General features: G+C 43.6%; 2 pseudogenes; both read left to right on the forward strand.

The window, feature by feature from the left end:
- The first annotated feature begins 1347 nt into the window (after nucleotides 1-1347).
- Nucleotides 1348-10043, forward strand: LOC116524962 (annotated as a pseudogene).
- A 6498-nt stretch (nucleotides 10044-16541) lies between these two features.
- On the forward strand, nucleotides 16542-21374 carry LOC116524963 (annotated as a pseudogene).
- Nucleotides 21375-24695: the final 3321 nt, after the last annotated feature.

Genomic DNA, 24695 nt, shown 5'->3' on the forward strand with positions numbered 1-24695 from the left:
TACATCTGGATCATTCCCCAGATGAGGGTGTAATTCAAGTGTCAGTCCCTCAGGAGTAAAGGATTGGGGTCACTCCACTAGGGAAGCCATCAAGATTTGCAATGGTGATAGTTGAGGGTAAGAAGAATTGAGTAGCAAAGGAATGAGGGGAAGAGCTGTGGCCTGAAACTTCACAGAAAATAGCCTATTGTTTGTTCTACTAACCTTAAGTTTCCCTTCAGAAAGGGAGGCCTGCTGGAGCTATCAAGATGCTCCACAAATCTGTTTCAGGGAGATCCCTGCAGTGCAAGAATGGACTGTAGTGGCCATGAAAACATGCCTTTCAGATTTGAATGCAGACAGCATATGAATGGCCTCAGTTACTGCACTCTGTGCTCGAGAAATACATGGGGTTGTCTAAGCTCCCTTCCCTTCCGTTGTTTCTGACCAATGAATGAGCACAGAGCTATTAAGACAGGCTTAATCTTGTGAGATACTGGACTCCTCATAGGTGCCCTTGTTCAAGTTCTCCATTAACTTTTCCAAAAAAACATTTAGAGATGCAGACATCTAACGTATTTTTTTCTTAACATCTCCTTGAGGTTTTTGCAGCCTCCCTAAGATGAGACTGGCATTGTTACACCTCATGGCTCCTAGCCTCTCTTGAGATCCCTCTTCTCCATCTTCCTTTATGAACATTTTCCATCCAGTCCCCTTCAATAAGCCTCTGAGATACAGATTCCCATCATTATCTATTCTTGGGGAGGTTCATTCTAGCAGTTATGCTAAGTCCCACAGGAGACTTCAACTTTACGTCCACAGCAGTCAGTCCCTTGGAATTGTCAGAGTCCTTTGAGATCTCTTTTCAAAAAGTTCAAAGGAGTTAGGAAGAAAAGGGACTCCCCTATGTCTGTCCTGGGGACACACTGCTGCTCCAGGGGGTTGACCTGGCATGGAGTGGCTGCACAGTCTGCTCCTGTGCAGCTTTATGTAGGCAGCTGCTGGCCCCTCTGCTCCTGGGTCTGCCCCCCTGGCCCACCCAAGACATGCAGCCCTAACTCCCTCTCCACTGTGGACCTTTGTGAAGCAGCTCCCCACCTCGGGGGCATGGGTCTTGACTGCATGAGCCCACATCCCTCACACCCTCTAAGGCCTGGGATCCTCAGTTGTGGGGATGAGCACCAGCTGGAAAGTTTGCCGGAGGGCTTGTGCAGGCTTGGAGCTGGAAGCCATGCATTGACCTGGGAGTGTGACCCAGCTAGCAACCTGAACCTTGTGTGACTGATCAAGAGAAGAGCATCCAAATTCTCAGAACTGAGACTTTCCAAAGGACCACGCCTGTTTCCTGTGGTTATTTTTTCCTACTCTATGTCTTGATCCCAGCAGACAGGGCCTTTTAGATTAGTCAGGAAGGAAGATGTAAACAAAAAACTACCAACTATAGAAGACCAGCAAGGCAGCCAACAAAAATGTGGCATTGGTCAAGACTTGAAGCCATGGAAAATTAAAGTAATTCATTCAAGAAAGCTGATAACAAAACAACCTGAACCACCCATGCCAGTCAGAAACCTTCTGAAACAGCTGGAGAAGCACGCATGAGTTAGGATAGCACTGAGCTGCTTTGTCAGGACCCAGAGTTTATACCCCACAACAGTTTTACAATGGTGCTGCAAAGCGCCTCTTAGCAGTAGACCCTCAATCCCCACTGGTCATAGCCAAGTCCGCAAAGGTTCCACTTTCTAAGGGTTTAGAAAAGCAACATGATTGTGATTATAAGATACTCCCGATTTGCGAGTAAAGCACTCAAAGAATGATTCGGGTATCTTGCATTAGAACCAAGTCCTTCTCAATGTAGAGACAAATTGGTGTGCAAAATCCCTAATTAAAAGTTAAGAGACAACTCAGCCTTGGTTCAAAACAGCTGAGGATTCAAGCAGTATGCCCTACCTACAGTGACCCTGCAGCCGAGATCCTTCCTTGGCCACTGGAAGGGACACGCTGTGGTGATGGACTATTCTCTGAAGAGACACTGAATGATACCAGGGATTCCCCAAAAATGTTTGCTCAGGACACTGTGTGGTCCTTTGCACCAAAGAACAAGCCCCAAAGTTACCTCTCAAGGAAACCCCAACATTCAGTTAGAAGAGTTGAATTCACAAGTAGAATCTCTTAAGTTATCCAATTCTTAACTAGATCCCATTAAGAGTGAACATGATCGCTCTTCCACCTCCAGTCTTTCTGAAGGTTCAATTCAGGTATAACCACCTTATTAAGTGCTTGACTCTTGGCAAGTTCTAGGTCTCTTCTGTAATAAAATTCCTCTTGGCAGGCTCAAAACAAGCGACCCTTGGTGCTAAACCAGAGACCTTTGAAGCTACTGAAAAATCAACACCAAGTTTCTGATACCACCTCTGTCCTAGGAGAGGCCTCTGGTGGTATCCCACTTCACTGAGAACTTCCTGAGGAGATTCTGGTTTCCAAAGCCACTTCACTCTGGGTGAGGGACTGAAGGTCCCGTTGAGATACAACACACAACTGCCATCTGTATACCTTGGACTATTATGCCCAGGGATCAACAGGTGGAGTTGCCATACTGGCCAAAGTAATTGGTCTTGATTAGCAGAAGAGTGTTGCCTTTATACAATGTATGAAGGAAGAGATATGTAAAATATATGAAGCCAGGAGATCCACTTGGATATTTTCTGGTGCTTCCTTGACCCATTGCACCTATGGGCATACATGTGGATCATTCCCCAGATAAGGGTGTGATTAAAGTGTCAGTCCCCTCAGGAATAAAGGATTGGTGTCACTGCACTAGGAAAGCCACCAACATTTCCAATAGTGATAGTTGAGGGTGAGAAGAATTGAGTAGCAAAGGAATGAGGGGAAGAGCTGTGGCCTAAAGCTTCATAGAAAATGGCCTATCATTTGTTCTCCTAACCTTAAGTTTCCCTTCAGAAAGGGAGGCCCACTGGAGCTATGAAGGAGATGCTCCCACATCTGTTTCAAGGAGACCCATACAATGCAAGAGTGGACTGTGGTGGCCATGAAAATATGCCTTTCAGATTTGAATGCAGACAGCATATTGAATGACCTCAGTTAATGCGCTCTATGCTCTGGAAATAAATGGCATTGTCTAAGCTCCCTTCCCTTCGGTTGTGTCTGACAAATGAATGTTCAGAGCTATTAAGACAGGCCTAATCTTGTGAGATACTGGACTCTGTTGGTGCCCTTATTTTAGGTCTCCATTAACCTTTCCAAAGCATTCTTAGAGATGCACAGACATTTGAGACCCTGCTTATTTTCCTTCTACCCTCTCAAAGATGAGACTTGCATTGTGACCTCATGGCTACTAGCCTTTGAGATCCCTCTATCTTCCTTTATGGCCATTTTCCCTCCAGCCCCCTCAATAAGCCTCTGAGATATCTAGTTCCATCTTTATCTGTTCATGGGAAGACCCATTCTCACAATTATGGCTAGTCCCACAGGAAAGTCTTCAACTTTTTCCCCACAGCAGTGAGTCCCTGGGAAGAACCAATACATTTTATAAAAGGATTCCTTTTACATCTCTTTTCAAAGACTTCTGTCAAAGGCATTTAAGAAATAAAGAGACTCCTTGAGGTCTGTCCTGGGGAGACAATGCTGCTCCGGGGTCGGGGGCTGACCTGTTGGGGAGTGGCTGTGCAGTCTGCTCCTGCACTGCTTTGTGTGAGCAGCCCCTAACCCCTCTATTCCTGAGTCTGCCCCTTCGTCACACCTTGTCACGCCCAAGTCATGCAGCTTATCTGCCTTTCTCCACTGCGCATCCTTGGGAAGTGGCTCCCCACCTATTGGTCTCGTGCCTTGACTCTGCTAGGAGCAGGTAAGCATCCTGCCAGACCTGCCAGTGCTCCTTTCCCCCATGCCTTCAGGGGATCCCTGCCTCCAAAGTTGCAGAGAGGAGCATGAGTTGGAAAACTTGCCTGAGGGCTGGTGCAGGCTTGGAGCTGGAGGCATTGCGCTGCCCTGGGACTGTCCTGGCCAGCTACCAAAACCTTGTGTGACTGAGCAAGAGCAGTGCATCCAGATTCTTTTCAGAAGTGAGACTTTCCAAAGGACCAGTGACTGTTTCCTGTGCCCCTTATTCCTACTCGGTAGCTATGTATTGATCCCACCATGCAAGGCCTTCCAAGGTAGTCAGAAATAAATATGTATACCAAAGAAAAATGGCCAGCTACTAAAGACCACCAAGACAGCCAACAGAAATGTGGCATTGGTCAAGACTAAGCCCTGGAAAATTAAAGCAATTCATTCAAGATAGATTTTTCTTTTAAATCCAATCGTCCCATGCCAGTCAGAAGCCTTCTGACCAGGGTTGGAGCAGCATGCATGAATTTGGATAGGACAGATTTTCAGAACCCAGAGTCCTTAACCTGCAATGGGTTTACAGTGGCACTAGGAAGCACCTCTTAGCAGGGGACTCTCCCAACCCCCATTGGTAATAGCCAAATTCTTAAACACTGAAGAAATTTTTTGGAAACCAAATGTTTCCACTTTTGAATGGTTTAGGAAAATGTGATTGTAAGATGCTCCCTGATTTGGGAGATAAAGCACACAGAAAATATGGTTCCAACGCAAGACAACCAAGTCCTTCCTGATCCAGAGACAATAACTGGTATACAAAATCCCTTTTCAATTAAAGCTGAGAGCCAAGGGACAACTCAGTATTTGTCCCAAAGAGGTGAGCATTCCACGAATCAGTATCCCTAATCACAGTGGCACTACAGCTGAGATCCTTCCTGGGCCACTGAAAGGGACATGCTATGAAGAACTAGTCTCTGAAGAGACATTAAATAATACCAGTGGTTCCCCAAAAATGTTTGCTCAGGACAGTCTGTGGTGCTTTGCCTCCAAGAGCAAGCCCCAAAGTTACGTCTCAAGGAAACACCCAGCATTCAGTTAGAAGAGTTGGGTTCACAAGTAGATGCTGAAGTTAATCCGATTCTTGCCTGGATCCTGTTAAAAGTGGATGTGGAGCAGCAATCACATTCAGTCTTAAGGTTATACCTGAATTTAACTTTAGAACTTCTTGGCTTTTGGTGGGTCTACATCTACTACTGTAATGAAATTTTTCTTTGGAGGTTCAAAACAAGAGACCTGTAGCACTAAAACCACATCACAGAGACCTCCAAAGCTACTGCAAATTTACGGGAAATTTGATACCACCTCTATACTAGGACAGGCCTTTGGTACTACTCCACTTGTATGGGAACATCCTCGGGCTCACTGAGGTCATGGCGAGGCCCTGAATGAGATCCCAGATCCATCCAAGATTCCTGGTGTTATTCCAATCCAAGGAGAGGTCTTTGGTACTCTTTTCGAGCAACAAGAAACTCTTGGCATGAGTGGGGGTGTTGTCCTAGACTTGCCTGTCTTTTCTGTTCCTTCAAATCCAATTGCTACCTTTAATGCTTCTTCCAAATGGCCTGAGCCCCAAAGCACTGTCCCACATGGACTTGCAGTCCAGGGTTCTATACATATCTACACTTTTGGTTTAGTTCATTACATACCCCTCAGTCAAACTAAAAAATTCACTATCTCCAGTAATGGCTATAAGTAATGTAGAAAGTGAGAAGCAGGTTCATATAAGCTTCCTGACAGCTAACACTCAAGGGCTCCCATTAGGTTCTGAGAGGACTCTTCCATGCTTCACTGGGTGTTGCCAAACTTCCTATTGATTTTCAGATATGAAGGGTCTCCTGATGATCTGGTTTAAAACCCAGGGTCACTTGTTTTGAGCCTGCCAAGAGGCATCTGGAGGTTATAAAGGAAAACAAGAGGCCCCAGAAGGAAAAGCAGCACAAAGTTTTACCTGTTTGTTGTCAAAATCTGCCTTAAATGGCCCCAGGTCAGAATCCATGGGCTACAGATGTGCTCATGGGGAAGAACAAAAATTGGAATGGAACCCACATCCTGTTGATAATGTAAGAATAAAGAAAGCATGACAGGGATTGAGGTGGAGAAGTGGGCATAAAACAAGTCACATTAAAGTTATCACATCAAAGGACACTTCAGTGCTAATATCCCAGAAGCTGAAAAATTAAACACTCAAGAAACGAACCAATACTCCAAAATTGTTCATACAAACTAACAAATGGCATTAAACATGTACACTATTTACCAACAAACATGTCATTTTAAAAATTCAATGTTGAGTATTTCTGCAAGATATTACTCTTGTTAATTCCTAAAAGACAGTGCAAACCGTAACACTATGAGCTCCATTGCTACAGATAGGAGTTGTGATCAAGGGCAAATGTAATGGTTTAGTGTTCCAGTAGCCTGGCTTTAACTGCAAGTCCATCCCACATTCATCACACTCCAACATAAGTTGTCAGGCTAGTACACATAATGAAGGTGATCAGCCAAAAACTCCAGAGAATATACCAAGAACCAAAATATGAATCTCCAGTTCAATCAAGTCCCTTATCATTAAAGTAAGACAGGGGATTAACATTGGAGCAAGAGGGAGCCATAGAGGCCCTGACTTAAATCTCAGAGCTCTAATTACAGAATTTCTCCCCATCAAAGTCAAAGAATGAACAATCAGAGCAGAGAACAGCCAATTTGCTTAATAACTGCAAAGCTATCCTCTATAGTTTAAAAAAAGACCACCAAGACTCCAAACTTACAAGCAGAGTCACCAAATTTTTATCACTGTCTATCTTAGGAAACCACCGTGTTAAATGAACTTTTTTTCCAGTGTGTGAACTACGCTTGTCAACTTACTTATCAGCTCAGCTACTAACCAAGCATCCACAAAGTCACATGAATATACCAACCTCAAACTCATCCAAGACTGAAATAAAAACAAGTATTGCTCCAGCGATAATGACTCTTGACAGTTATTCCGAGAATTTTCATCAGTTGCCACCAAGAAATAACAAAGCGAGGCATTGCAACCAGTTACTGGACAGCAGCAAAATTTTGAAGTCGGCTGATCGGTCATGTCAGATGCAGCCCATACTCAAACTGAAGATGTTGCAACACAGTTCGAACAACTTTCTTCAATAATTCAGTTCAATGATATAAAACCACAGAACAAAAATGTTGCAAGTACACCAAACCTCATTACATAGTAATGTGCCCTTCTGATTTTTGCTGTACAGTACCACAGAAACCAGGTTCAAGAGTACAAAGTAATCATGTTTCATCCTTAAAAAGGAACACATCCCAGAAAAAGACAAAAATCCAACCCACCAAGAGATGGGTGGAAAAAGCAGCCCACATTTGTAAGTCATTAAGAAAATGATCAGAAGTGGGAAACATTGTCCTATACTTATAGCACAGTGACATTTGGATGGCATTGAAATTTCAAGATTTTGTCCACATGATGTTCCTGCTATATTGGGGGAAGTTTCTTCCTTAATCCAATTATGGAAACCGCTAGCTCAAACGACGTCCATTATAAAACCCAAAACAGTATTTCCTATACTCAAAATTATGGAGATATCCTAAATCAGCAGAGAAAAAGCTGTAGTAACATTTCGATTCACTCAGATTATTTCATATCCAAATGAAATACAATGGCAATGTTCCCTGATGACATCTGAGAATTATAAGCTTAAATGCGGAATATCAGAAAACCCATCCTTTGACCCAACCCCTCCTCTACACCTAGCCAGTATGTCAACGTGATAGCCCACCATGCCCAGATACAGTTCGGCAGGCTGAGGAGCAACTTATGCATCAGACTGCCAACATAGCCTGGATCTCTCATGAAACATCCTTATTAGAGTCGGCGCTAACTCTCAGGAATGTAAATGTTCTATGTTCAGCTGGAATTACACTGGTTTCTACTAAAGTGAAAAGGAAATCTGCTCATCTTGTGTTGGAAGATAAGAGCTGTCCACAATGGAAAGTACACAGGAAAATTTCATTATGCCATTAACTTTACTAACCATACAAAAAGCCTAGTGTCTACACCTTAAGATTTTGAACTGCCCACCTGCAACTGTCTTGATCGAGTTATACAAAAAGACACAGGCCCATATTATACACACCTTGGGGCAGGACTAGTGTTGCTGCTGTCAGGGTAATCATGGAGAATAGGCATGGTCAAAAAAGAAATGCAGTAAGGATAGAAATGGCGTAAACTGGTAAAGGAGGGATAAGCTCTCATGGATGTCAATTGCTAAGTGGGTTTAAAAAAGCAGCAGTGATGGGGAAATAGTTTTGTTTGGTCCAGCAGCATACAGGCCACCACTGTCCAACTTCTGTGATGGTCATGCTCACGGTATAGGGATGGCATCCCTCTTCCAAAAGCCGATCAGCTATACACAGTTCAGAGAAAAATCTAATGTCATACAATGGGCATCCTACTGAAGATGTACAGGTAGGATTTTCGAGGGTACATGTCAAGGAATTGATCCAGAGACTTGTGGAGCTTCATCTTCTTGTCTGTTCATGGAGTGTGTTCTTTAATGGCTCTAAGTGTGGTAGGCGCCCAAGTCCCTGAAGATTTAGAATTGATCCAAGCTCTTCCTTACATGAAAAACCCTTGAAGATTAAACTTAGAGTTTGGCCACAGGATTAGCTCCAATTTATAAGCAGTACGCTCCAGTAGCTTACCAGAATCAGGTGGAATATGAAAATGTTGCCCAAGAATGTTGGCTTGGCAGCAGAAAGGTCGTCCCTTCTCTGGGGTCACCACTTGCCTCAAATTCTGTGCCCACCCCCACAGGGACATTCACAACACGAATGGAAGCACGGTGGTTTGTACTTTAACTCAAGGAGATAACCACTCTTATTCCTCAAGATGAGTGGCTCCAGGTGCTACCTCTTTCTAAACTTTCAGACACAGGTGAGTTTGGCTCCAAAGGAAGGAATGGAGACCAAGATCAAATCTGGCATCATAAAGGACCTGGCACCCGCTGGAAAAAAAAAAGTGTTTCAGCCTGTTTCCCCTTCTGGAAACAAGAGGACTATGACCATGATGGAGGTTCTTGCATGTAACATAAGGGCAGTGGAGAAGAAACCTGATCCCCAAATCAAGCAGAAGAATAACTCAAAAGTAAGGCTTTGCCACTGCCAACTTTAGGGAGTAAAACAGACCATGCAACCTGCAGTAAAACCAATCCCCGATTTACCTGAAAAAGTTCAGACAACTCTACAAGTTATTTGCTGATGCCATCTTCTCACCCAACAAAGCCATCTCCAGGATTCTGCTGGTCCAAGACTGCTGCAGCCACACCAACTCTATTGAAGAATAATCCAACAGCCTCGTGTGGATTTTCAGCAGCAGCCCTCTCCACTGCCCAACACCTTCGGCAAGACTCAGCAGTGCCAATGCAGCTGACATTTCACAGCTTGGCGGAGTTGCTCCTCTCCCTGCCCTGTCTGCTCCTGTGGAGCCCCTTGTTAATTCTGAGCCTCCCACTGGTGTGACTGAGCCACTAATGTCTTGTCAGCCAAACCAGCAGCCCTCCTTCCTCACCTCTTCAAGACCTTGCCTCTTCTCCAAAGGAAGATGAGCAGCGTTCTGAAGCAGATGAGCCTCTATCAGAGGAGCCCCTATCTGATGACCCCTTGTCACTGGGGAGAAATTGTCTGCTGAGGAGAAATTGCCCCACATTGAAGAATAGTGGTCAGACGATGAGCACATCTTTTTGGACGCAAATATTGGATTAGCCACTTCACCTGCTAAGGGCCTGGTTTTGATTGTACGTGCCTGAGGAGAGCTGCACTCTACCACTCCCATTGAGCATCTCAACCATAGTAATTCTTCCTGCCTCTCCCTTGTCTTGTTACCAGCATGAAAACCTGAATAAGCCCCAACACGGTGTTGAACTAAACAAGATTAAGGTTGAGGCTAAAGAAGCTAAGAATAAGAAAATGAAGGCCTCAGAGCAGAAAGACCTGGCAGCTAATGAAGGTCCACAACTGGTCTAAGGCAAATGAATTCAAATTTCTTCTCATAAGGCATTCACATTAACCCATGACAATGTTGTCACCACGTCCCCTTATGCTCACACGTTGCAGGGTCCTATAAGTATTGTGTATGGAGGCTTTTCTCCCCCTCTTAATGCCTTTGCTAGTGCAGTGCATTTTTTCAAGGTGCTGTTTAAAGAAAGTCATGTTTACTGTATCTATCTCACCCATTTCAATTCTGAGATGAGATAAACAGGGTGGTTATTCCCAACTGTATTTTGAAAATTGGTAGAAGGTATACATTTTAAGCAGAGTTTTTTAGTTTTAAATACATAAAGAAACATTTCAGTTAGACATTAACTGACAGAATCACTCAGTTTGGAGCTTTAAATTAAGTCTGTTTACGAAGAAACAAGCATTTTTAGAGGGGTTTCAACAGGTTCATGCTCTATGATGTAAAATCAAGACAGTTAACTACACAGCTTCTGGTGGTTAACATGTACCCAGTAAAAAGTAAGCTGAATTTCATGGTGTCATTGCTCCAACATCTTCCAATCATCGCTAGAAACAGGCATATTCTTTTGAAATAAACTTATTAAATGTTTTCTCTGAAAATATTTCTCCTGTATAAAGTAAGTTGTTAGTAGTCATTGGAGGCTATTCATAAATTTTAGACGTGTTTTAAAGCACTTTTTTAAAAAGTAACTTGAAATCAAGAATCATGTCTATTTGTGCCTATTTGCATACAAGAGAAATTTATCCTTTCGTATAGAGTTCCATCTTAAGTGGAATGTGTTCTAAGATAATAAAGGAGGGAGGGGCCAAGAAGACCAAATAGCAACAGCTCCTGTCTATGCCTTTGGGCACCACATACACAAACTGAGCTTTAGTCAGCTTTTGTTTTTCAAAAATCACTGTTTCCACCCTCTGGAAGGTGCCATTCACCCTCTGAAGGTCCCATCTTTACCACATCAAGTCTTTCCCTGATGACTTTGGCCTGCAAATTAGACACTTCAGCTCATCTACTAGTCAATTCTGGCCTGTCCTCTTTCCAGCTTCCCACTCATCCCACTGAGCACACTAACACATGCTCACTAGGGCTTCAGGAGTTGCAGTCTCCCACCCCGGACACTCTGGGGCTGGAGCCCAGGGTTGCTCCAGCCCAGGGGTACTCCCACTCCTGGGGGAGTTTGAGCACACACAGCATCCAAACAGATGAGCATACACCCTTGTCACATGTCCAACAAAGGGGGTCCGGGAACTCTCTCTGGGTGCTTCTCTGCTGTACAAAAAAGAGCAAGTTGAAACACAGAACTGGGTTTTCATGACCCTGCCAACTCATTCTTGTAAGTTAAATGAATATTGGCTTTGTTTCCCCTTCACAGAGGTCTAGCTGTCACATGGGACTGGAGTAAAGCCTTGGGAAGAGCAAAGGCATCTTTTGCTGGAAGACTCCAAGACTGAACTCCATTGGCCAAGACCCCTAGACTATCTCTTCCATGGTTTGAAATGGCTATTTCATCATTTATAATGTTAGTGGTTTTGCTACAGATTGCAGCGATATTAAGTGATGGCTTTAGTTCAGCCAAAAGGTACAGTTCTGAACCATGTGGTATCTTAGAGGTGCCATCCCCAGCCCCATCCTAACAGCAGGTGCATGTGGTACATGGTGCCTTCCTTCCCAGCTCAGAGGCCTCTGGGTGTCTAGCAGCAAGTGCAAGGCACACCCAATGCCCACAAAGGCCAGGAGAAAACTGCAGCTGCCTCTGGGACCCTGTGTGGAGGTTCTTCCCCCAGACCCCCCCTTTTACCCCTTAAGCTGTGTTTCTTTCCCTTCCCCATTTTCTTTCTCCTCAAGTGAGAGGGTTCCTTTCCCCAACACTCTGCTTATGATAGAAAAAAAAAAAAAAATGGAGTGGCCCTTGGTGGATAGTAATTGCAAATGTGGTAGGGCTCATTTGAGACTTAGACACATGCAGGCCCCTGAAATATTCTGTCCCAAACTCAATTCCAGGCTTCAGGCTGAGGCCCTAGAAAGGAAAACTAGATCTGAGGACTATAAACCTAGGTGACAGGCACCAAGTAAATAGGCAGAACAAATTCATGCCGACTAAACCCCTGCTTCAGGGGAGGAGGCTGTACTCCATGGCATCGATAAGGCCCAGGAAACTCAAAGGTTGCTGACAGCAGGGAAAATAAAGACACAGGTAAGAATGGATAATTCATATTCCCTCGGTGCTCCCTGCTTCACAGTTGCAGGGGTACCCATGGGTGGCATCTGTCTAGGGTCACTGGGACTTGGGGTAAAGAGAAATGCCTTTCTTCCTCACACCAAATTTTTGCTGAAAGAAGGGAAGTGAGCAATACCTCTATTTCCCTACCTTTCAGAATGGGCAAACAGCTCTGTTCACCACCCCAGCTTATACTCCCTGTGGTCTTTAACCTGAACCATGGAGACTGCTTAACCCTCAATATCTGGGGAACAAGATGTCTCATAACCCTCTGCACAAAGGATTGGCCAAATTATAAAGGAATGGCTTGGCCTCAGGAGTCATTTATTTCAATACTATTGGGCAGTTGGACCTTTTTATATGGGCATAAGGACATACGGTCTGAGGCTCCATCTGTACAGCTTTTGTATACCTTGCAGGCAATGTAGAGCTTTGCCAACAGTGTAGGGCTAATGCAGCCCTCCTGTTTGCCATCTAAGGAAAGGTCATAAGGGGCCATCCCAAAACTAAGGAAATGAATTCCAGAGGCACCCCCAGTAGAGCAGCCAGCTCCCTCAAGCCCTGCTTCCTCAGGTCCATGCCAACCTCCCTACCCATCTTCAGTCTCTCCTGCCCCATCCTAGAAATCCTCACAGTAGACAAGCCCCAGGCTCACTAGTGCCCCTCCAACAGATGGCTGGTGAATTTGGCTCTAGTAAGGTCCAGGTCCTATTCTCTCTACAGAAATTAAAGCAAATTAAGGGAATCCTGGCAAGTTTTCAGAGAACCCAGACATTCTTTACATAGATTAATGAGGGGAGGGTGAAAAGTAAAGAGGCTTTTTAGACTGTAACCCAAATATTTAAGTTTCCCCCCCAAAAAAATGTTACTCTCAAATCAAACCCTGATGGACACCGAGAAGCAAGCTGCTCTGCCAGTGGCAGAAAAATTTGGGGACGAGCTTTGTATTTTAGCATCAGAAAGGAAGGCAAACTTGATCCAAATGGAAGAAAAGCAGTACCAACAGATGACCCTGGATGGGATTCCAATGACTAGAGAGGAAACTGGAAGAGCAGATATTGTCAGGTGTGCATAATGAAGGGCTTGTGTAGAGCTAAGACCAAGACTCAGTTATAGATAGACTGGGAATCCAATGAAATAGACCATGATAGGCCAGGAATTTAATGAAACTCTTTGGAAAGGCTAGAAGGGCCCTTGGTAAAGCACAGCTATCTCCTGATTCAGTTGAGGAATTATGAAGAATAAATTTATTACTCAGCCCTGTTATCAGGGGGACATTGCAGAAATGGGCCCTAGGACCAGACAGTAGAGGACCTTTTCAAAGTGGCTACCTTAGTCTTTTACAAGACAGGGAGACACACAAAAGCAGAAGCAGCTTTTATGGCCACCATGACAGCCCACAAACTCCAGAATTCCTAAGGTGCATCTATTAGTTGTTATATATGTGGCAACAACAGTTACCTCCCTCTTCTCAAGTTTAACCACACCTGCATGAGGTTTATTTTCTTTCACCAGGGTGAAACAGCTCAGGGTACAATGTTAGTATGTTTCATTTTCTGCCATAATCTTTGCACTAGATTTTTTCTTGTATAATACACATGTTTAACTCATGCGTACTTAACCTTACAAAACTTTCTCTTGCCTGAAAGCCAAACTCCAAATGGTGAGGCAATTGGAGTCAGACAATGGCTTTCTTTTGCCAGAGACTCTTAAACCTCTGACTGTTTTCACTTAAATTCCACCAGCTGTCAAGTAGGAAGTAGCTAAGATTGGTAGTTATCCATATTCTAATGGCAGTTACATGTGTCTCTTCAGAAGGAAATATAATACAGACAAGAGACAGGGAACTAGTGGCTGTAAGAGGGCAGTTCCTCAGCAAAGGTCCCACTCTCCAGCCTGAATACCAGTGTTCTTAAATGGGAAAAGGCATTCCCATTTTCATGCCTCAAAGTTGCTTTTTGGCCTGCCATGCTTCCCTATCCTGTGCCCATATAAGCCCCAGATCCCAGGCTCCACAAACAGATCAGCAGATGAGCAGACAAGATGTACAGAACAGAACAGCATGGCAAAGAGAAAAGGAGCATATGAACTCAGGAGCTTGGCGGGGGCAGTCAGAGAAGAGATTGGCCACTGGATGGCCGAATTCTAGGGGAAGATTGTTTTCTTGCTGCATCCCCTTTCCAGCTCCCTAGCCATACCACTGGGAGCCACATTCACCACTCAGACCTCCCATTCTTTCTTCAAGTTTGTGTGCAACTGTTTTCTGGACACCCAACAAGAGCTTAGGATATTGCAAGCTGTCACACTGGCCCTCTACCCTTGCAAGAAAGGCAGAGGATCCACTGAGCTGTTTAATGCTTAAACTGTCTGCAGCTGGCAAGGGTAAAATAATCCATTGTAGCAAGTCCACTTGAGCTTTGGGAGTCAGGTTTCTGCCCTGCATGCTGCTGTGGGGCTGGAGCATAGGATCCTGCCCTACCCATCTGCATGCTCCCTTCCTCCTGTAAGGTTTACGTGTGCATAATTGAACAGATGACCCACGCCCATCACATGTCCTGTGGTGAGGGCAGGGGAACTCACTAGGGAGGCTCTTGTAAACCTGAGAAATAGTGATGGCCACTGCTCAGCAAGCAAACTCACATTTCCCTGGAAGACAAAGAGGGAAGGGAACATATAATAGGAGAGAAGATCATGTCCAATGGGAGAAGCCAGAAGACATTATTCACCAAGGCCAAATGATCTGATGACATGAACACCAACACTACTAAGTAGTGCAGTGATGGTTTTCCTCAGTCCAGAACACATGGCAGTAAAGGTAATCACAGACACAGGCTGATCAATACCTATGGGGATTAAAAGCTATAGTGAGGCCAGGTGGTAACATTTAACATCAAGAAGTCAGAAGGCTGCAGTTCTGTAAGAGCCAGAAAGGTCAGAGGGGACACTAAGGGGGCTTGCCCAGAGAGAGAGTTGTGGAGATTGTTAAATATTGTCCCCCAAGGACCAAATTAGATATGCAGCCAGCAAGGCTCTGCTCACCTCTTATGAGCAAGACAAAAGTGGAGGATCAGAAGGCTGAGATAATCACTGGTGAAGTCAATGTTAGGTTCAATTCCCAAACTCGTGTCAGCTTCTATATCTAGAACTCCTTGAAGAGGTTACTGAATCCTTAAGTAGAAAGGCCCTGAAAAAGCCCCCATCATATACCATGATTATCTCACTTCCTCCTCAAGGCACCTGTGATAATTTACTCAGGAAACTGTACATTGGGGAAGGAATAACCAGACTGAGGATTACTGAACAGTTTGGGTCAACATTGATATCCAGAAATTGGAAGTATAGTCATGGTTCCTCTATTTACTGCAAGGACTAATATCTAGAATAGAGTTCCTGCTTTAAACAGTCTCCATGTATCCTGGATGCAGAGGCCCACACTGGTTATTTTTCTAGTCACTTAAATTACTATTCCAGGTTGTTTAAGACTATCATGTCGGAACTTTTCTGAACCTGCCCTGTCCACCCAAATAGAAAACTTTTTGAATGCATGAGAACTTGGCAGTTTTCTTGCCTTCTATTTCAGTTATATGATCAGAAAGTGCATATTCATACAGGATAGAAAATAAGACTCAGTTTTCCTCAGGCACATTAACTGTCATCTGCCATATAGTCCTACAAGACTTGGACTGCCTGAACATCCCAGAGAACATCAGTGATCCAGTGGTATCATGTTGATTGTGCCAAAAGAACATGAGGTACTTTGTAAAGGCCTTAGTAAGACACATGCTCCAGAGGGTCGAGACAAATCCAAAGAATTTTAGGACCCATCATGTCAGAAGTATTTAATTAGGTCCAAGGTTACATTGAACATTTCCAGAATAAAGAAAAAGGCTTTATCTGGTGTCTTCTATCTCAAAGAGGAGGGCACAAGGAATAGCAGGCCTCTTTGAATTCTTGAGATAACATTTGTCACCTAGGAATTCTGCCCCGGCCAATATGAAGAGTCATAGAAGGCTTCCAACTTTAAGAGGACCCAGAGCAGGAATGAGTGCTACAGCAGGTCCAAAAGGTGGCATCTGTCAAGACTAAGCCCTGGAAAATTAAAGCAATTAACTTAAGAAAGATGTGTTTAAAAAACACCCAAACCACCCATGCCAGTCAGAAGCCTTCTGACAAGAGCTGAAGCAGCACGTATGAATTTTGATAGGACTGAGGATGTCAGAACCCAGAGTCCTTAACCTGCAATGGGCTTACAATGGCTCTATGAAGCACCTCTTGCAGGCAACTCTCCCAAGCCCCACTGGTCACAGCCAAGTCCAGAAAGGTTTCACTTTCTAAGGGTTTAGAAAAGCAACATGATCGTGACTATAAGATCCTGATTTGGTAGTAAAGCACTCAATCATTTGGTTCCAAGACAAGACACTCATGTTCTTCCTTATCCGGAGACTAAGTGGTGTACAAAATCCCTCTTTAAAAGGTAAGAGCCAAGAGGTCACTGCTAATCAACAGGAAGTTTCTGGTATCACCTCTCTCCTAGGACAGGCCTTTGATGCTATCCTACTTCAATGGGAACTTCCTGGGGCTGACCCAGGTCACGTTGAGGCCCTGGGGGAGACCCCAGATCCATCCGATATTCCTGATTCTATTTCAGTCTGAGAAGGGGTCTTCGGTACTCTTAGAGCAACAAGAAACTCTTGGTATTAGTGGAGGGTGTTGTCCCAGACTTGCCTGTCTTCATTCCTGTTCCTTCAAATCCAATTGCTACCTTTAATACTCCATCAAGCTTAGAGACAAATTTACTAACTCCAGTAATGGGTATCAGCAATGTAGAAAATATAGAAAGGTTCATATAAGCTTTCTGCCAGCTAACACTGAGGGGTTCCCATTAGCCCCAGAGTGAGGACTCTTCCATGCTACACTGGTTGTTGCCTAACTTCCTGCTGATTTGCAGCTTTGAAGGATCTCTTGATCTTGTTTAGCACCACGTGTTGCTCATGTTGAGCCTGCAAAGAGGAATCTGGAAGTTACAAAGTAACACAAGAGGCTCCAGAGGGAAAAGCAGCCTCAAGTTTTAAAGGCAGATTTTGACAACAAACCAGTAAATGTCCCTAAGTCAGAATCCATGGACTACAGTAAATGTGGTCAGGTGGAACAAAAATTGGAATGGAACCCACACTTTGAAATGTAAGAATGAAGAAAGCATGACAGCATCGAGGTGAAGTGGACACAAAAGAAATCACATTTAACTGATCACATTGAAGGAGATTTCAGTGTTAATGTTTCAGAAGCTGACAAATAGAAAAGCCGAGATTGAAAAGAAATGACCCAAACCTGCAAAATTGTACAAACTAAGAAATGGCAATAAGCATGTACATTTACTAATCGAAACAAATGTGTCATTTAAAAAATTCAGTGTTGAAGAAATCAGCAAAACATTGGAAAACAAGTCTTACAAATTCCTAAAAGACACTGAAAACCCTAACAATGCCATGAACTCCATTGCTACTGATGTGAGTTGTGATCATCAAGGGGAGAAGTCATGTTTTAGTATTCCAGCAGCCTGGCTTTAAGTGAAATTCCATTCCACATTCTTTATACTTCAACATAAGTCGTCATGCTAGTATACACAATGAAGGCAATCAACCAAAAACTCCAGAGAGTATTCCAGGTAAGAAACCAAAAGATGAATCTCCAGTTCAAGTCTGTTATCTCAAAGATAGATTAACATTGGAGCAAGTGGTAACCATACAGGCCCTGACTCAACTCTCAGAAGCCCCTTCAGAGAATTCCTCCCCAAAGTCAGAAAGATGAAGAATTACGCAGACATCAGCCAGTTTGTTTCATAGCTGCAAAGCTATCCTCTACACTGTTATAAAAAGACCTCCAAGACCCAAACTTACAAGGAGAGTCACCAAACCATCACTGTCCATCTTTGGAAAAACAAAGTTCATGCAACACAGCGGTTTTCAATGGGCAAACTACACTTTCCAACTAGTTTTCCAAACCAAGTTTCCAACTTGGTTAGTAGCTCAGCTACTAACCAAACATCCACAAAGTCACATGAATATTTAGAAGTCAAAAATTCCTTCTTTTTATACCAAATCAAACTCATCCAAGACTGACATCAATATAAGTATTGCTTCAGGGATAATTACTCTAGAAAGTTGTTCCAAGAATTTTCATCAGTTGCCAAGAAATAATGGAGTCATTGTAACCAGACACTTGACAGCAGCAAAAATTTGGACTCTGCTGATGTATGCCAGGAAGCAGCCCATACTCAAATGGAAGCAGACGTTGCAACAGCTGACAGAACTTGCTTCAATAACTTTGATTGTATAAAACCACAGGACAAGAGTTGTAAGTACACCAACAAGCCTTGTGGCATGTAATGTGCTCTTTTCCCAAGTGTATTTCTGGTGTATAGTACAACAGAAACTACTGTCAAGTATACAAAATCATGGTTTATTAACAAAGCAAAAGACCACATCACAGAAAAAGAAAATCCACCCCATCAAGAGATCGGCCGAAAAAGCCCTCAGTTGTAAGGTATCAAGATGACAATCATAAGTGGGAAAAGTTGTCCTATGTGTGGCACAATATGCGACATTTGGATAGCAACGAAATTCGAGATTTTGAATAATTTTGTCCACATGATTTTCCTACTGCATTTGGGAAAATTTTCCAACCCAAATATGGTACTGGCTCAGACAAGGCCTATTGTACAACCCAAAACTTTTCCCCCTACTCACTGAGATAAAATTGGAGATATCCTGAATCAACAGAGGAAAAGATTAAGGTTGAACCATTTGATTCACTCAGCTTATTTCATCTTGAAACAGAATCCAGTGGGCAGGCATTCCCTGATAAAGCTTATAATTCTCAGTTAACAGTGAATGCCAATCAGAAAGCCCATCTTTTGATCCAGACCTTTTCACCTAACCACTGTGCTAATGTGTTGGCTGGTAATGACCAAAAATAGTTTTAGCAGGTTAAGGAGCAACTCATGCATCAGAGACTGCCAACACTGCCTGGTATCTCTCATTGAACACCCTTTACCAAAGTCAGCACTAACTCTCAGGAATGTAAATGTGGTGTGTTCAGGTGGAATTTACATTGGTTTCTACCAAAAGAGGAAGTCTGTTCATCCAGTGTTGAAACATCAGTTGTCCACAGTAGACAGTACACAGGAGAATTTTGATATTATGCCATGAACTTCATTAACCATACAAAAAATCTAGTGTCTATAACCTAAGATTTTGAACTGCTCACCTTCAACTGCCTTGATCGGGTTATACAAAAAGAGGACCAGATTATACACACCTTGGGGCAGGACTGAGTGTTGCTGCTGTCAGGGAAATCATGGAGAATAGGCATGGTCAAAAAGGAAATGCAATAAAGATAGAAATAGTGTACACTGGTAAAGAAGGGACAAGCTTGCATCAGTTTCCAATTGTTAAGTGGGTATTAAGCAGCAGCAGTGATAATAGTTCTCTATTTGGTCCAGCAGCATACAGGTCACCACCATCCAACTGCTGTGTTGGTGGTGCCCATCAGGGTATGGGATGGCACCCCTCGTCCAAAAGCCGATCAGCTGTACAGAGCTCAGAAAATCTAGTGTCATACAGTCGGCATCCTACCCGATGGAAGATGCACCTGCGATGAAAGTTGTACCTGTACATGTCAAAGAATTCATCCAGAGACTTGTGGAGCTTCATTCTCTTGTCTGTTCATGGAGAATCTACTTTCATCGAGTTTGGTAGAAGCCCAAGCCCCAGAAGATTTGTAATTAATCCAACCTCTCCCTTACACAAAACCTTGAAGATAACTTGCAGAGTTTGGCCACAAAATTAGTTCCAATTTGTAGGCAGTATGCTCCAGAAGCTTATCAGAATCAGGTAGAATATGAAAATGTTGCCCAAGAATGTTGGCTTGGGCAAAAAAGGGCAAAAAGGCCAAGAAAGGGCAAAAAAGGTTATCCCTTCTGAGTCACCACTTGTCTGAACTTCTGTGCCCACCCCCACAGCAACATTCACAACATGAATAATGGAAGTAAGGTGGTTCATATTTTAACTCAAACAGATAAAGGCTCTTTGGGTCTTATTCCTCAAGATGAGCAGCTCCATGTGCAACCTCTTTATAAACTTTCAGACACAGATGAGTTTAGCTCCAAAGAAGGAGTGGAAGCCAGGATTAAATCTGGGGCCATCAAGGTCCTGGCACCCCACCACAAAACAAAGAAAAACAAAAACGTGTTTCACTCAGCCCGTTCCCCATTCTAGGAATAAGGTGGCTGCAATCATGATGGAAGTTCTCGCACATAAGGTCAGTGGATAAAGCTGAGACCATGCAACCTGAAGGAAACAGTAGAAGTGATCCCCATTTTACCTGATGTTCAGACAACAGTAAAACCTATTCGCTGATGCCATCTTCTTACCCAGTAAAGAGCCATCTCCAGGCTTCTTGTCCCCAGGGACTGCTTCAGCCACACCAACTACATTAAATAATCCAACGACCTCGTGTGGGTTTTAAGCAGCAGCACTCCCCCCACTGCACAATGCTTTGGGAAGACTCAGTGGTGTCAATGCAGCTGCTGCAGAAGGTCCCGGTATTTCCTAGCTTGGCAAAGTTGCTCCTTTCCCCACTGTCTGTGACAGAGCCCTTTGTTAATTCTGAGCCTGCCAGTGGTGTGACTGAACAACTGACTTCTTATCACCCAAACCAGCAGCCCTCCTTCCTCACCTCTCCAAGACCTTGCCTCTTCTCCAATGGAAGATGAGCAACATTCTGAAGCAGATGAGCTTTTACCAGAGAAGCCCATATCTGATGACTGACCCCTTTTCACCTGCTGAGTAGATATTGCCCCACATTAAGTATGGGTCAGTGAGCACAGCTTTTTGGATGCAAATATTGGTCGTGTGGCCATTGCACCTGCTCAGGGCTTGGTTTTGATTGTATGTGTCTGGGGAGAGCTGCGCTCCATCACTGCCATTGAGCATCCCAACCCACTTCTCCTTGTCTTGTTACCAGCATAAAAACCCTGAATAAGCCCCAACATGGTTTGGAACTAAACAAGATCAAGTTTGAGGCTAAAGAAGCTAAGAAAATGAAGGCCTCAGAACAGAAAGACCAGGCAGCTATTGAAGGTCCAGAACTGTCCTCTGAAGAGAAATTTGGTTCACTTCACATGAAGCATTAACACTAACCATGACAGTGTTGTCACTGTGTCCCTTTATGCTCTCACACATTACAGGGTCCTAGAACTATTGTGTCTGAAGGCGTTTCCCCTCTTAAGGCCTTTGCTAGTACAGTGCATTTTTTCAAGGTGCTGTTTAAAGAAAGTCATGTCGTTTACTGTATCTTCATCTCACCAGTTTCAAGCCTGTGATACAAAGAATGGGGTGGTTATTCCTATTTTGACAATAGGTAGAAGGTGCACATTTTAAGCAACATAAGAGTTTTATAGTTTTAAATACATAAATGTTTCAGTGAGGCATTAACCTTGATAGAATCACTCAGTTTGGTGCTTCAAATTAAGTCTGTTTACTAAGAAATAAGTCATTTTTAGAGGATTTTATCAGGTTCATGTTCTGTGATATAAAATTAAGGCAGTGTTAACTCTACACAGCTTCTGGTGTTTAACCACATGCACCCAGTTAAAAAATAAGCTGAGTTTTTATTTCATGGTGCCTGTGCTCCAACATCTTCCAATCATTACTAGAAAGTTGGCATATTCTTTTGAAATAAGCTTATGAAATGTTTGCTCCTAAAATATTTGTGTAAAATATATCATTGTTGTTGGTAATCAATTGTTGGAGGCTAACCGTAAATGTATTTTAGAAGCACTTTATTTTAAAAATTAACTTGAAATATTAGAATCCTGTTGTGTATTTTTTGTACATTTGTGTATGAAATCATTTATCCTTTTGCATATAAGTCCATCTTATCAACTGGAATATGTGTTCTAAAAAAAGGAATAAAGGAGGGAGAGGACAGGACGGCCTGATAAAAACAGCTCTGGTGTTTGCCTTTGGGCACCACATACACATAAACTGAGCTTTAGTCAGCTTTTGTTTTTCAAAAATCAGTTTCCACCCTCTGGAAGGTACCATTCACCCTCTGAAGGTCACATTATCTTTACCACATCAAGTCTCTCCCTGGTGACTTTGGCCTGCAAATTAGGCATTTCAGCTCATCTAGTAGTCAATTCTGGTCCATTCTCTTTCCATCTTCCCACCCATCTGACTGAGCACATTGTAACACATGCTTACGTGGGCTTCGGAAGATGCAGGCTCTCCCCTCCCTGCTGTGGAGCTGGAGCCAGGGGTTCTCCCACTCCCAATAAGGGGAGTGAGCACACCTCACTCCAAATGGTGAGGCAACTGGAGTCTCAGACAATGGCTTTCTTTTGCTAGAGGCCCTTAAATAGACCTCTGAGAGGAATCTGACTGTTTTCCCATAAATTCCACCCACCACCTGTCAAACAGCAAGTAGCTAAGATTGTTATCCATATTCTAATATGCCTCTTCAGAGGGGAGTACAGACTGGGAGCTAGTGGCTAGAAGAGGGCAGTTCCTCGGCAAAGGTCCCATTCTCTCCAGCCTGAATACCTGTGTCCCTTCACGCCTCAAAGTTGCTTTCTGACCTGCCATGCTTCCCTATCCTATACCCATATAAACCCCAGACCCCAGGCTCCATAAACAGATGAGCAGACGAGATGTACAGAAGAGAACAGCATGGCAAAGAGAAAAGGAGCATATGAACTCATGAGCTTGGCAGGGGCAGTCAGGGAAGAGTGGGCAACAGGATAGCCAAACTCTGGCGGAAGATTATTTTCTACTCCATCCCCTTTCCAGCTCCCCAGCCATCCTGCTGAGAGCCACATCCACCACTCAAACCTCCCACATTTATCCTTCAAGTTTGTGTCTTAACTATTTGTCTGGATGCCAGACAAGAGCTCAGGATACAAGCAAGCTGTCACACTGGCCCTCTGCCCTTGCAAAAAGGCACAGGGTTCACCGAGTTAACACTTAAGCTGTCTGCAGATGGCAAGGATAATAATGCATTGTAGCACATCCACTTGAGCTTTGGGAGTCACAGTTTCTTGCCCTGCATGCTGCTGTGGGGCTGGAGCACTGGGTCCTCCCTGCCCATCTGCATGGTCTTCATTGTGTAAGGTGTTTATGTATGTGTGACAGTTGAACACATGAGCCACACCCATCACATGTCTTGTGATGAGGGCCGGGGAGCTTTCACTAGGGTGGCTCTTGTAAGCCTGAGAAGTAGCGATGGCCACTGTTCAGCAAAGCAAAATACTTTCCCTGGAGGATAGAAGGGTGAAGGGAACATATTGTAATAGACATAAGGGGAGAAGATCATGTCCAATGGGAGAAACCAGAAGACAATATTCACAAAGGCCATCATAAATGATCTGATGACATGAACACCAACACTACTAAGTAGTGCAGTGATGCTTTTCTTCAGGTCAGGGGAAAGTCAGAGGTAGTCACAGAAATAGACTTATCACTACCTACGGGGATACGGAAGCTATGTAGTGAGGCCAGGCAGTAACATTTAACATCAAGAATTCAGAAGTCTGCAGTTCTCTAAGAGCTGGAAAAGTCAGAGGGGGGCTTGACCCATAGAGACTTGTGGAGATTGTTAAGTATTGTCCCCCAAAGACCGATATTGGATATGCAGCCATCAATATCTGCTCACCACTGAGGAGCAAGACAAAAATGGAGGATCAGGAGCCTGAGATAATCACTAGTGAAGTCAATGTCGGTCCCATTTCCCAAACTTGTGTCAGTTTCTAGGTCAACTCATTGAAGAGGTACCTGAATCCTTAAGCAGAATAGCAGTGAAAAAGCCCCCATTATATACCTTAATTATCTCAGTTCAAGGCACCTGTAGTAACTTACTCAGGCAAATGTACATTGGGGAAGGAATAACCAGACTGAAGATTACTCAACAGTCTGAGTCAACATTGATATGCAGAAATTGGAAGTGTAATCATGGTTCCTTTATTTACTACATAGACTAAAACCTAGAATAGAGCCCTGCTTTAAACAGTCTCCAGTATCCTGGATCCACAGACCTACTCAATGGTTATTTTTCTAGTCCCTTAAATTACTATTCTGGGTTAACTGCCATATCGACTTTCTTCTGAAACTGGTCTCCCCACCTAGAATAGAAAGCTTTTTGAATGAATGATAAAGTTGGTAGTTGTATTGCTTTCTACTCCAGGTGTAAGATGATCAGGATGTTCATATTCATATGGGACAGACAGTAAAACTCAGTTTGCCTTGGGCACATTTGTTGTTTTGTGCCACAGTATAGTCCTAAAAGACATGGCCTACCTGAGCATCCCAGAGCGCAGTGATCCAATAGTATGTTGACTGTGCCAAAATAACATGAGGTACTTTAAAGGCCTTAGTAAGGCACATGCTCCAGAGGGTAGACACAATTGCAAAGAATTTTTAGGACCCATCATGTCAGAAGTATTTAATTAGGTCCAGAGTTACACTGAACATCTCCAGGGTAAACAAAAGGACTTCATCTTGCATCTGCTATCTCAGAGGA

This window comes from Sapajus apella, unplaced genomic scaffold (genome assembly GCF_009761245.1).
Source record: "Sapajus apella isolate SASKATOON/1434 unplaced genomic scaffold, GSC_monkey_1.0 scaffold47, whole genome shotgun sequence".
NCBI classification, from domain to species: Eukaryota; Metazoa; Chordata; class Mammalia; order Primates; family Cebidae; genus Sapajus; species Sapajus apella.